Source organism: Heptranchias perlo, chromosome 10, assembly GCF_035084215.1.
Source record: "Heptranchias perlo isolate sHepPer1 chromosome 10, sHepPer1.hap1, whole genome shotgun sequence".
Taxonomy (NCBI): Eukaryota; Metazoa; Chordata; class Chondrichthyes; order Hexanchiformes; family Hexanchidae; genus Heptranchias; species Heptranchias perlo.
The window spans coordinates 43,029,391-43,041,375 of NC_090334.1; positions in this window are offsets into that span (position 1 = coordinate 43,029,391).

Genomic DNA, 11,985 nt, shown 5'->3' on the forward strand with positions numbered 1-11,985 from the left:
CTAGCACAATGAGTAATCAGGTCCTTACAGACACTTAAATGAATGGTGGAATCTACTGTATGAAATTTACACATCTAAATGTTTACACCCAAGTCTGCATGTCCACTGAAGAAAGGTTAGCTGTTGTACAGAAACACCCACTTCTGCTTTAATCTATGGCTACACAAAAGTTTAAAGGAATGCTGCTGCACGTAAAAAAATTAATTGCAGACCCGATGTTTGACTTATGTACTTTAGAGATAACAATATAAATTAAAAGAAGTCACCAGATGGTGGAGAAACCACTTTAAAAAAATTAAAAGTAATAAGAAAACCAATGAATCAGTTGGTGCTGTTCCCTCTAATGGAGAGCAGGCATGTTTCAGGATCAAAGGTCATTATATAGCTTTATGATGTTTAAAATTACTTTTTAAATTATATGTTTAATTCTTATACTGGCTGTGGTAGAATTATCAATTAAGAAATAACATTATTTTAACATGATAAAGCTGAGGGACCTGTGGCTTCATTCTGTTGTCAATTAACCCTAGGTCGCGCATTAGTACTTTAAATAACTTTGAAGGCCATATATTTTGTGAGACTCTGGAAGCAATGTTAGTAGAGCAATATTCAAGTTATTTTGCAGTTATTTTCTGCACCAGTCGATCTCCCATGGCATTGCCACAGTAAGTCAAGACCAAGTGCAGTCTTTAGGTCAAGCAGGGTTCGATAATGGATTTGTAAAGGATAGGTCATGCCTGATGAATCTGATTGAATTTTTTGAATAGGTGACTAACGTAGTGGACAGGGGAATGTCTATGGATGTTGTTTATATGTCCTTCCGGAAGACATTCGATAAAGTTTCTCATAAGAGACTGTTAACTAAAGTTGAAGTTCATGGAATAGAGGGCAAATTATAGACCTGGCTAGGAAATTGGCTGAGCAGCAGGAGACAAAGAGTAGGGATAATGGGCAGATACTCAAATTGGCAGGATGTGACTAGTGGTGTCCCACAGGGATCTGTGTTGGGGCCTCAACTTTTCACTTTTTATTAACGACTTAGATGAAGGGATAGAGAGCCACATATCCAAGTTTGTTGATGACACAAAGATAGGCAGCATTGTAAGCAATGTAGATGGAAGCATAAAATTACAGAGAGATATTAGATCAAGTGAATGGGCAAAACTGGCAAATGGATTTCAATGTAGTCAAATGTGAGGTCATCCACTTTGGACCTAAAAAGGATAGGTCAGAGTACTTTCTAAATGGTGAAAAGCTTGAAACAATGGAGGTCCAAAGAGATTTAGGGGTCCATGTACATAGATCATTAAAATCAGAACAGGTACAGAAAATAATCAAAAAGGTTGGTCTTTATATCTAGAGGACTAGAATACAAAGGGGTAGAAGTTATGCTACAGCCATACAAAGCCCTGGTTAGACCGCAACTGGTATACTGTGTTCAGTTCTGGGCACCGCACCTTAGGACGGATATATTGGCCTTGAAGGGAGTGCAGCGTAAATTTCTTAGAATGATACCTGGACTCCAAGAGTTAAATTACGAGGAGAGATTACACAAACTAGGGTTGAATTCCCTGGAATTTAGAAGTGTAAGGGATGATTTGATTGAAGTTTTCAAGGTATTAAGGGGAACTGATAGGGTAGATAGAGAGAAACTACTTCTGTTGGTTGGGGAGTCTAGGACTAGGGGACATAGCCTAAAAATTAGAGCCAGGACTTTCAGGAGTGAAGTTAGGAAACACTTCTACACACAAAGGGTGGTAGAAGTTTGGAACTTTCTTCCGCAAACAGCAGTTGATTCTGGCTCAATTGTACATTTTAAATCTGAGATTGATAGATTTTTGTTAACCAAACGTATTAAGGGATATGGGGCTAAGGCAGGTATATGGAGTTAGGTCACAGATCAGCCATGATCTCAATGAATGGCAGAACAGGCTCTGGGGGCTAAATGGCCTACTCCTGTTCCTATGATAATTGGACGAGAACTGGATGGGAACTGCAACACTGGAGGCCAGAAGAGGCGAGAAGAGGAAAGTAGCGTGCGGCTAGAGACTGGAGGGGAAGATAGAGAAAGGTTAGAGGCTGCTGGGAAGGGAAAAGGTAAAGAGGCCTGGAGGATGGGCCTCCCCTCTTCCTTTGTAACTGCAGCAGTTACAAAGGAAGAGGGGAAGGAGGGAAGAAGGAAAGGGAAGAAGGGTAAAGGGATAATGGAGGGAAAAGAGGGTAGGGAGAGGAAGAGTGAAGGATGGGAGAGGAGAGGAGAGGGGTATGAGGGTAGCAGACTAGAAGGGGGGAGGGGAGATAGGAGTGGCAAGGGGAAGAAGGAAGAGGAGGGGGGAAGCAGGAAAGCGAGAGTTGAGGGAGAAGGAGGCGAGAGGATAAGGAGAGGGATGATAGGGATGGGAAGGGGGAAGAGGAGAAGGAGGAAGGTAAAAAGAGGGGAGGATGGGAATGGGAAGAGGCGGAGAAGAGGGGAGGAGAGAACCAAAGGGAGACCAGAAAGCATTCTTCAAGAACCCAAAATTAGTGCCCAAACTATTTTATAAAATTTCATAAAATTAGCTAAAGTTAGCAGACCAGACATTAAGCAAAGTTTATTTTGAAAACAATGGTCAAAATTCTGAAAGACAAAAGGCACACTACAATGGTGTTATCCACATGAGGTATGACTATTCACACCCATTTTCCTGGAATCAAATTTTTCGGTTACTCAAGCCGTTCTTGTTATCAAAGGTCTAACATTATCTCCAATGGAGTGACAAATCAATGAGGGGGGAGGGTCAGGTAGGTGACAGATAAGTGAGGGGTGAGGGTCGGGTAGGTGACAGATCAGTGATGGGTGAGGGTCGAGTAGGTGACAGATCAGTGATGGGTGAGGGTTGAGTAGGTGACAGATCAGTGATGGGTGAGGGTCGAGTAGGTGACAGATCAGTGATGGGTGAGGGTCGAGTACGTGACGGATCAGTGATGGGTGAGGGTCGTGTACGTGACGGATCAGTGATGGGTGAGGGTCGAGTAGGTGACAGATCAGTGATGGGTGAGGGTCGAGTAGGTGACAGATCAGTGATGGGTGAGGGTCGAGTAGGTGACAGATCAGTGATGGGTGAGGGTCGAGTACGTGACGGATCAGTGATGGGTGAGGGTCGAGTAGGTGACAGATCAGTGAGGGATGAGGGTCGAGTAGGTGACAGATCAGTGAGGGGGGAGGGTCGGGTAGGTGACGGATCAGTGATGGGTGAGGGTCGAGTAGGTGACGGATCAGTGATGGGTGAGGGTCGAGTAGGTGACCGATCAGTGATGGGTGAGGGTCGAGTAGGTGACGGATCAGTGATGGGTAAGGGTCAGGCACGTGACGGATCAGTGAGGGGTGAGGGTCGGGTACGTGACGGATCAGTGAGGGGTGAGGGTCAGGCACGTGACGGATCAGTGAGGGGTGAGGGTCAGGCACGTGACGGATCAGTGAGGGGTGAGGGTCAGGCACTTGACGGATCAGTGAGGGGTGAGGGTCAGGAACGTGACGGATCAGTGAGGGGTGAGGGTCAGGTATGTGACAGGTCAGTGACTGATTGAATTTTTTGAAGAGATGACTAAAGTAGTGGACAGGGGAATGTGAATGGATGTTATTTAGATGGACTTCCAGAAAGCATTTGATAAGGTCCCACATAAGAGGCTGTTAGCAAAGATAGAAGCCTATGGAATTGAGGGAAAAGTACGGACTTGGTTAGGAAGTTGGCTGAGCGAAAGGCGACAGAGAGTAGGGATAATGGGTAAGTATTCACATTGGCAGGATGTGACTAGTGGAGTCTCGCAGGGATCTGTCTTGGGGCCTCAATTATTCACAATATTTATTAACGACTTAGATGAAGGCATAGAAAGTCTCATATCTAAGTTTGCCGATGACACAAAGATTGGTGGCATTGTAAGCAGTGTAGATGAAAACATAAAATTACAAAGGGATATTGCTAGATTAGGTGAATGGACAAAACTGTGGCTAATGGAATTCAATGTAGACAAATGTGAGGTCATCCACTTTGGATCAAAAAAGGATAGAGCAGGGTACTTTCTAAATGGTAAAAAGTTAAAAACAGTGGATGTCCAAAGGGACTTAGGGATTTAGGTACATAGATCATTGAAGTGTCATGAACAGGTGCACAAAATAATCAAGAAGACTAATGGAATGCTGGCCTTTATATCTAGAGGACTGGAGTACAAAGGGGCAGAAGTTATGCTGCAGCTATACAAAACCCTGGTTAGACTGCACCTGGAGTACTGTGAGCAGTTCTGGGCACCGCACCTTCGGAAGGACATATTGGCCTTGGAGGGAGTGCAGCGTAGGTTTACTAGAATGATACCCGGACTTCAAGGGTTAAGTTACGAGGAGAGATTACACAAATTGGGGTTGTATTCTCTAGAGTTTCGAAGGTTATGGGGTGATCTGATCGAAGTTTATAAGATATTAAGGGGAACAGATAGGGTGGATAGAGAGAAACTATTTCCGCTGGTTGGGGATTTTAGGAGTAGGGGGCACAGTCTAAAAATTAGATCCAGACCTTTCAGGATGCTCCAGAGAAGTGCCTTAGGATGTTTTCCTAAGTTAAAGATGCTATATGAATGCAAGTTCTTGTTGATCTGTCACCTACCCGACCCTCACCCCTCACTGATCTGTCACCTACCCGACCCTCCCCCCTTGGGTGGTAGAAGTTTGGAACTCTCTTCTGCAAACGGCAATTGATACTAGCTCAATTGCTAAATTTAAATCTGCAATAGAAATCTTTTTGGCAACCAAAGGTATTAAGGGATATGGGCCAAAGGCAGGTATATGGAGTTAGATCACAGATCAGCCATGATCTTATCAAATGGCGGAGCAGGCACGAGGGGCTGAATGGCCTACTCCTGTTCCTATGTTCCTATGGGTGAGGGACGGGTAGGTGACAGATCAGTGAGGGGTGAGGGTCGGGTAGGTGACGGATCAATGAGGGGTGAGGGTCGGGTAGGTGACAGATCAGTGAGGGGTGAGGGTCAGGTAGGTGACGGATCAATGAGGGGTGAGGGTCAGGTAGGTGACGGATCAATGAGGGGTGAGGGTCAGGTAAGTGACAGATCAGTGAGGGGTGAGGGTCGGGTAGGTGACAGATCAGTGAGGGGTGAGGGTCGGGTACGTGACGGATCAGTGAGGGGTGAGGGTCAGGTAGGTGACGGATCAGTGAGGGGTGAGGGTCGGGTAGGTGACGGATCAGTGAGGGGTGAGGGTCGGGTACGTGACGGATCAGTGAGGGGTGAGGGTCAGGTAGGTGACCGATCAGTGAGGGGTGAGGGTCGGGTAGGTGACGGATCAGTGAGGGGTGAGGGTCAGGTAGGTGACGGATCAGTGAGGGGTGAGGGTCGGGTACGTGACGGATCAGTGAGGGGTGAGGGTCAGGTAGGTGACAGATCAGTGAGGGGTGAGGGTCGGGTAGGTGACAGATCAGTGAGGGGTGAGGGTCGGGTACGTGACGGATCAGTGAGGGGTGAGGGTCAGGTAGGTGACAGATCAGTGAGGGGTGAGGGTCAGGTAGGTGACAGATCAGTGAGGGGTGAGGGTCGGGTAGGTGACAGATCAGTGAGGGGTGAGGGTCGAGTAGGTGACGGATCAGTGAGGGGTGAGGGTCGAGTAGGTGACAGATCAGTGAGGGGGGAGGGTCGGGTACGTGACGGATCAGTGAGGGGTGAGGGTCGGGTAGGTGACGGATCAGTGAGGGGTGAGGGTCGGGTAGGTGACGGATCAGTGAGGGGTGAGGGTCGGGTAGGTGACGGATCAGTGAGGGGTGAGGGTCGGGTAGGTGACGGATCAGTGAGGGGTGAGGGTCGGGTAGGTGACGGATCAGTGAGGGGTGAGGGTCGGGTAGGTGACGGATCAGTGAGGGGTGAGGGTCGGGTAGGTGACAGATCAATGAGGGGTGAGGGTCGGGTAGGTGACAGATCAGTGAGGGGTGAGGGTCGGGTAGGTGACAGATCAGTGAGGGGTGAGGGTCGGGTAGGTGACGGATCAGTGAGGGGTGAGGGTCGGGTAGGTGACAGATCAGTGAGGGGGGAGGGTCGGGTAGGTGACGGATCAGTGAGGGGTGAGGGTCGGGTAGGTGACAGATCAGTGAGGGGGGAGGGTCGGATAGGTGACAGATCAGTGAGGGGTGAGGGTCGGGTAGGTGACGGATCAGTGAGGGGTGAGGGTCGGGTAGGTGACGGATCAGTGAGGGGTGAGGGTCGGGTAGGTGACGGATCAGTGAGGGGTGAGGGTCGGGTAGGTGACAGATCAGTGAGGGGGGAGGGTCGGGTAGGTGACAGATCAGTGAGGGGTGAGGGTCGGGTAGGTGACAGATCAGTGAGGGGGGAGGGTCGGGTAGGTGACAGATCAGTGAGGGGTGAGGGTCGGATAGGTGACAGATCAGTGAGGGGGGAGGGTCGGGTAGGTGACGGATCAGTGAGGGGGGAGGGTCGGGTAGGTGACAGATCAGTGAGGGGTGAGGGTCGGGTAGGTGACAGATCAGTGAGGGGGGAGGGTCGGGTAGGTGACAGATCAACAAGAACTTGCATTCATATAGCATCTTTAACTTAGGAAAACATCCTAAGGCACTTCTCTGGAGCATTATCAGACAAAATTTGACACCGAGTCACATAGAGATATTAGGACAGGTGACCAAAAAATTGATGTGGCCAAAGCAGGAGTTAAATCTTTTGTTTTTAAACTGCTGTAATCTGGGAGACCAGGAGCTAGCAGTTGAACAAAGGGAACAGTGGAAGGCCTAAAATGAGGGGAAAGTTTTTTTAAAAATTGAAAATAAGATTCAAGATTATGAAATTAATATAAAAATACTAAATAAAAATATACATCGACAGAAAATAGGGTTTCAATATGTGACTACACAGAAACCAAGATGTCATCTGAGCTGAAGAAGTTCATTTTTGCTGAAGAAAGCCTCCCAGTGGCCAGATAGTGCCATTACAGAATCATTCTGGCATCACAGGCTGTCACATTAATGGGAAAATCCTATTCAAATGTGATAGGATACGTGTCACCAGTTGTAAAATAGATGTGGACATAATTAATAATGAAAACTGCATAAGGGCTGTTCACATAGAACTTTTTAATGAAAAGATGACAGAATATACTAATCTTAATAATAAGTGTGTTTCCGTTTAATTTCATTTAACAACACATTTTGAAAGGCCAGCTCATAAATATCCCCCTCCCATTTTCGGCTCTGCTCTCCTAAAAGTGCTGACTAAGGCTGGGGTACGGTTCTCATGGGGCCAGCTGCCTTCTGGTACTTCATCTAAGAGGCCATTCTTTACACATGAGCTTAAACATTGAGTATAGACAGTCTATTTTACTGTAAGGATGAATGGAAGGGAGAGAGGCTGAGCATGATCCTATCCTCATTCAACGTCCAAACACAGGCAAGCAATTGGATACTGATCAGGAGTAGGAACTCTGGCTGTTTTTGTCCCCTCCCTAACTCAGGGACACTGCGAATTTTTTTGTCGCACTACAGTGGTTCAAATCAGCTAACTCAGCACAGATATTCTTGATCTATGTAGCTCAGAACTGCACTGAATATTGCATTTATCCACTAGGGCATCAGGAGAATGATTTTTTTTGATACAAAACGATAATAATATTAACAATATAAAAGAGTTGAACTTTGGACAAAACAGTAATTCTTTGTGTTTCCAAAATCTGGTCTATTATTCACAGCATTACTTTTACTGCATCTCAATCCTTCATGCTTTTTACAGCAGTGATAGAGAACACAACTTGGATGAGAATAACAATTAACATTATGTTGCTGGTTAAACAATTAATTTTCACCAGGAGAAGGTGAATTGAGCATTTTATGTTGTAACCAGTCAACTATCATTAGAACCTAATTAGTAAGTTCCTCCTCGAGGGGGTTCTATGATTTTAAAAGGTTAAAAATAAAACTGGCGAAGTAACAACAGAGCTGCAAATCATAATTGAACCCACTGGAAATGTCAGTTAGATATAAATGTGTTGATGTCAAGCAGCCAGAAATAAACAAGGTAACATAAAAAAATGCCTTGCTTAAATATGGGTTGTGTGAAAGGAAGTTTATTAAATATTGATTCACTTGTAACCTATAGATGAAATGTTGTTTGATGAAGATCAGTGACACTATACAACTGCACTCTATGAACACAAAAGGCCTGGTTCTTGTTGACAGGATGGTTGACATTAGAGTCTTCAGTTTTCTCCTTTTGCATTCTTTGTTATAGTGTAATGAGAATCCTATACAATTGCAACATTGTCCTAACAAAGTAACATTGTCCCTGCCAGGGAAACAAATACTGATATATTGTGTGACCACTTTATTCTCCAAACCATAAACAGAAATAGAATTTTTATAGCTCAGTTGTTAGGGAAGTTATTATTGATTCTGTGCTGGGCTGTGCTGGATACTATGTTTCGCAGTGTACAACTCAGATACTTGAAGGTATTTTGTTTGGAGTAGATTCCCACGTTCTGACGGTTCAGGTCAACCTTATTTTTTTTTAAAATGGAGCCCTAGTAAATTCAATTCAATTTTTCAATGAAAAAATGTTTTTTTAATAGGGTTCTGATATTACCTGGATTTATATTTGGAAAGTTTATACAAGAGTGTAATCATTACAGTTAAAATATCCCCAGCCTTCAGTTGTCCATTAAACTTCTTTGCCTTCTCCGTATCAAGCAGTGTAGGTATATTAGCAAAGTACAGCCATAATCTTTCAAGCATATCTTCTGATGAGCACAAAGCATTCGAGGAAGGTTAAAGTTTAGAGGATATGATTTTTATGTAAAACTTCCATATGAAGTCTTTGTTTAATACAAAAATATCACATATCAGAATTACAAGATGTCTGTGACTCTAAGACTGGCTGATAACTTTGATGTTGATTGGCCTCTTATGGGTTAAAATTGATCGGCCACTGAGAGTGCTGATTTGTTAGGGGTCAGAGTGGTGATGGAATTCAGGATGTGGCTTATGGGACAAATTCTTAATGGCCAGCTCATACATTTTCAGGATAGGATTCAGCCTAAAGTAAAGCAGGTTGGGAAATACCACAGTCTGATCTGGCCGGAGCTAACTGGATTTGACTACTTATAACCATCTGGACTGAGGGAAGTACTGTGTATACAGATTTGCTGTTTTGGTGACCCAGGTTAAATCCTCAGATTTGTAATAATGTTTCATAGTGATGATTCCTGCTAATAACTAACAATGACAGACTGCAGCTGCCTTAATAGTGTGAAAAATGCTAACTTTCTGATACTGATATATCAATTTTAACATTTATAGCTAGAAGTTTGATCATTATTGCTGAATAACAATGATGTTATAAAAAATATCCTTAATGATTTTTTATCAAAACAATTGAAAAATGTCGAACAGTTAGTGATCACTTGTTCGAGGATTTTCAGAATTTCATTCGATTCTGTGCAGAATTTGTCGTTAATGAACATCTGAGTGACATTATGAAGGATCCCAGTTTGGCAGCATTATAAGCCTCAGGCTATTCCCATTGGATATAAATGAACAGCACTGTTGCTGCATTCTATAATTCAGCAATTAGTGTTGACAGCGCAGTGTGGAGAGTAAAACTGTCAGCCCATGGGGAAGAGCAGCATCAGGAATCCTCACTATTACTGCTGTGCCACACAGTGCCTAACCTGGAATCAGCTTATTTATATAATCAATTGTACATAATGGAAAGGTCAAACACAAGGCATTAAACACATATACACTGCATACAGTTTCAGTTACACTGTTTCTACAGCAGCCACTTCCAGGTTTTGAGGGGTTTTTTGGAACATAATCTTATATCAGATTCTAGATTGTCAAAATTGGTCTCCCAGTGAAATCAATTTTGTTTTCTCAATTACAATAATCTCTATATAAGCTTGTTGTTAGTCATAGTTCAACATTTCTAGCCAATATTTCATTTTGTTTTTTTTTGTATGAGATACTTCAATATTCTGAAACATATTTATATAGAATAGCATTTTTGAGTTGCACCGAGTCCTATCTCCCCGTGACTGAACAATTACAAATTATTTTGCCGATTTGTAGCAAACGTCGTCTAAATATAGTCCATTTTTTCTTAAAATGTATTTTTACAATGACAGTTTGTGAAGATACATTACATGTTGTATTTATGCTGTATTACATTGTTCATATAGTGTTTGAAGTGTATGTGGCATATTTGCATAAGAGGTATAGAAATTCATCTTGGGCGGTTGTGTAAAATGGATGGTAGTGAATTGGCAGCCTGATTTATACTCCACTTGATTCTCTAAAATCAAGCAGAGTGTAAAACGGGCTGCCGACTCAATATTGCCTTTTTTGCACTACATCCCAAAATGAATTTCTACCCCATAGAATTAGAGGTGGCTTCTGGTTGACCAGGATATGTTATGCAAGTTTTACTGTCATTGACCTGGAATAATGTTTAGGAAGACACTACTGAGTGAATTGAAAAAAAACAGGAAATGCTGGAAACATAAATCCAATCAGTCAGCATCTACACAACCTGCATTTCTCAGGTTAGGAGCAATCACTAGTCTTGAAACATTTCCTAGTTTACAGCTGTCAGCTTTCACAAGTATTCATCGCAAAGGAATAAATGAAAGAAATTTGTATGCAGGGAAGTGTTTGCATATTCTATAGTGTCAAATATTATCTCTTCTGATATAAAAGGCAACAGTTTCCTGCATTACAGAGTTAGAATAGAATCATAGAAGTTTACAACATGGAAACAGGCCCTTCGGCCCAACATGTCCATGTCGCCCAGTTTATACCACTAAGCTAGTCCCAATTGCCTGCACTTGGCCCATATCCCTCTATACCCATCTTACCCATGTAACTGTCCAAATGCTTTTTAAAAGACAAAATTGTACCCGCCTCTACTACTGCCTCTGGCAGCTCGTTCCAGACACTCACCACCCTTTGAGTGAAAAAATTGCCCCTCTGGACCCTTTTGTATCTCTCCCCTCTCACCTTAAATCTATGCCCCCTCGTTATAGACTCCCCTGCCTTTGGGAAAAGATTTTGACTATCTACCTTAGCTATGCCCCTCATTATTTTATAGACTTCTATAAGATCACCCCTAAACCTCCTACTCTCCAGGGAAAAAAGTCTCAGTCTATCCAACCTCTCCCTATAAGTCAAACCATCAAGTCCCGGTAGCATCCTAGTAAATCTTTTCTGCACTCTTTCTAGTTTAATAATATCCTTTCTATAATAGGGTGACCAGAACTGTACACAGTATTCCAAGTGTGGCCTTACTAATGTCTTGTACAACTTCAACAAGACATCCCAACTCCTGTATTCAATGTTCTGACCAATGAAACCAAGCATGCTGAATGCCTTCTTCACCACCCTATCCACCTGTGACTCCACTTTCAAGGAGCTATGAATCTGTACTCCTAGATCTCTTTGTTCTATAACTCTCCCCAACGCCCTACCATTAACGGAGTAGGTCCTGGCCCGATTCGATCTACCAAAATGCATCACCTCACATTTATCTAAATTAAACTCCATCTGCCATTCATCGGCCCACTGGCCCAATTTATCAAGATCCCGTTGCAATCCTAGATAACCTTCTTCACTGTCCACAATGCCACCAATCTTGGTGTCACCTGCAAACTTACTAACCATGCCTCCTAAATTCTCATCCAAATCATTAATATAAATAACAAATAACAGCGGACCCAGCACCGATCCCTGAGGCACACCGCTGGTCACAGGCCTCCAGTTTGAAAAACAACCCTCTACAACCATCCTCTGTCTGCTGTCGTCAAGCCAATTTTGTATCCAATTGGCTACCTCACCTTGGATCCCGTGAGATTTAACCTTATGTAACAACCTACCATGCGGTACCTTGTCAAAGGCTTTGCTAAAGTCCATGTAGACCACGTCTACTGCACAGCCCTCATCTATCTTCTTGGTTACC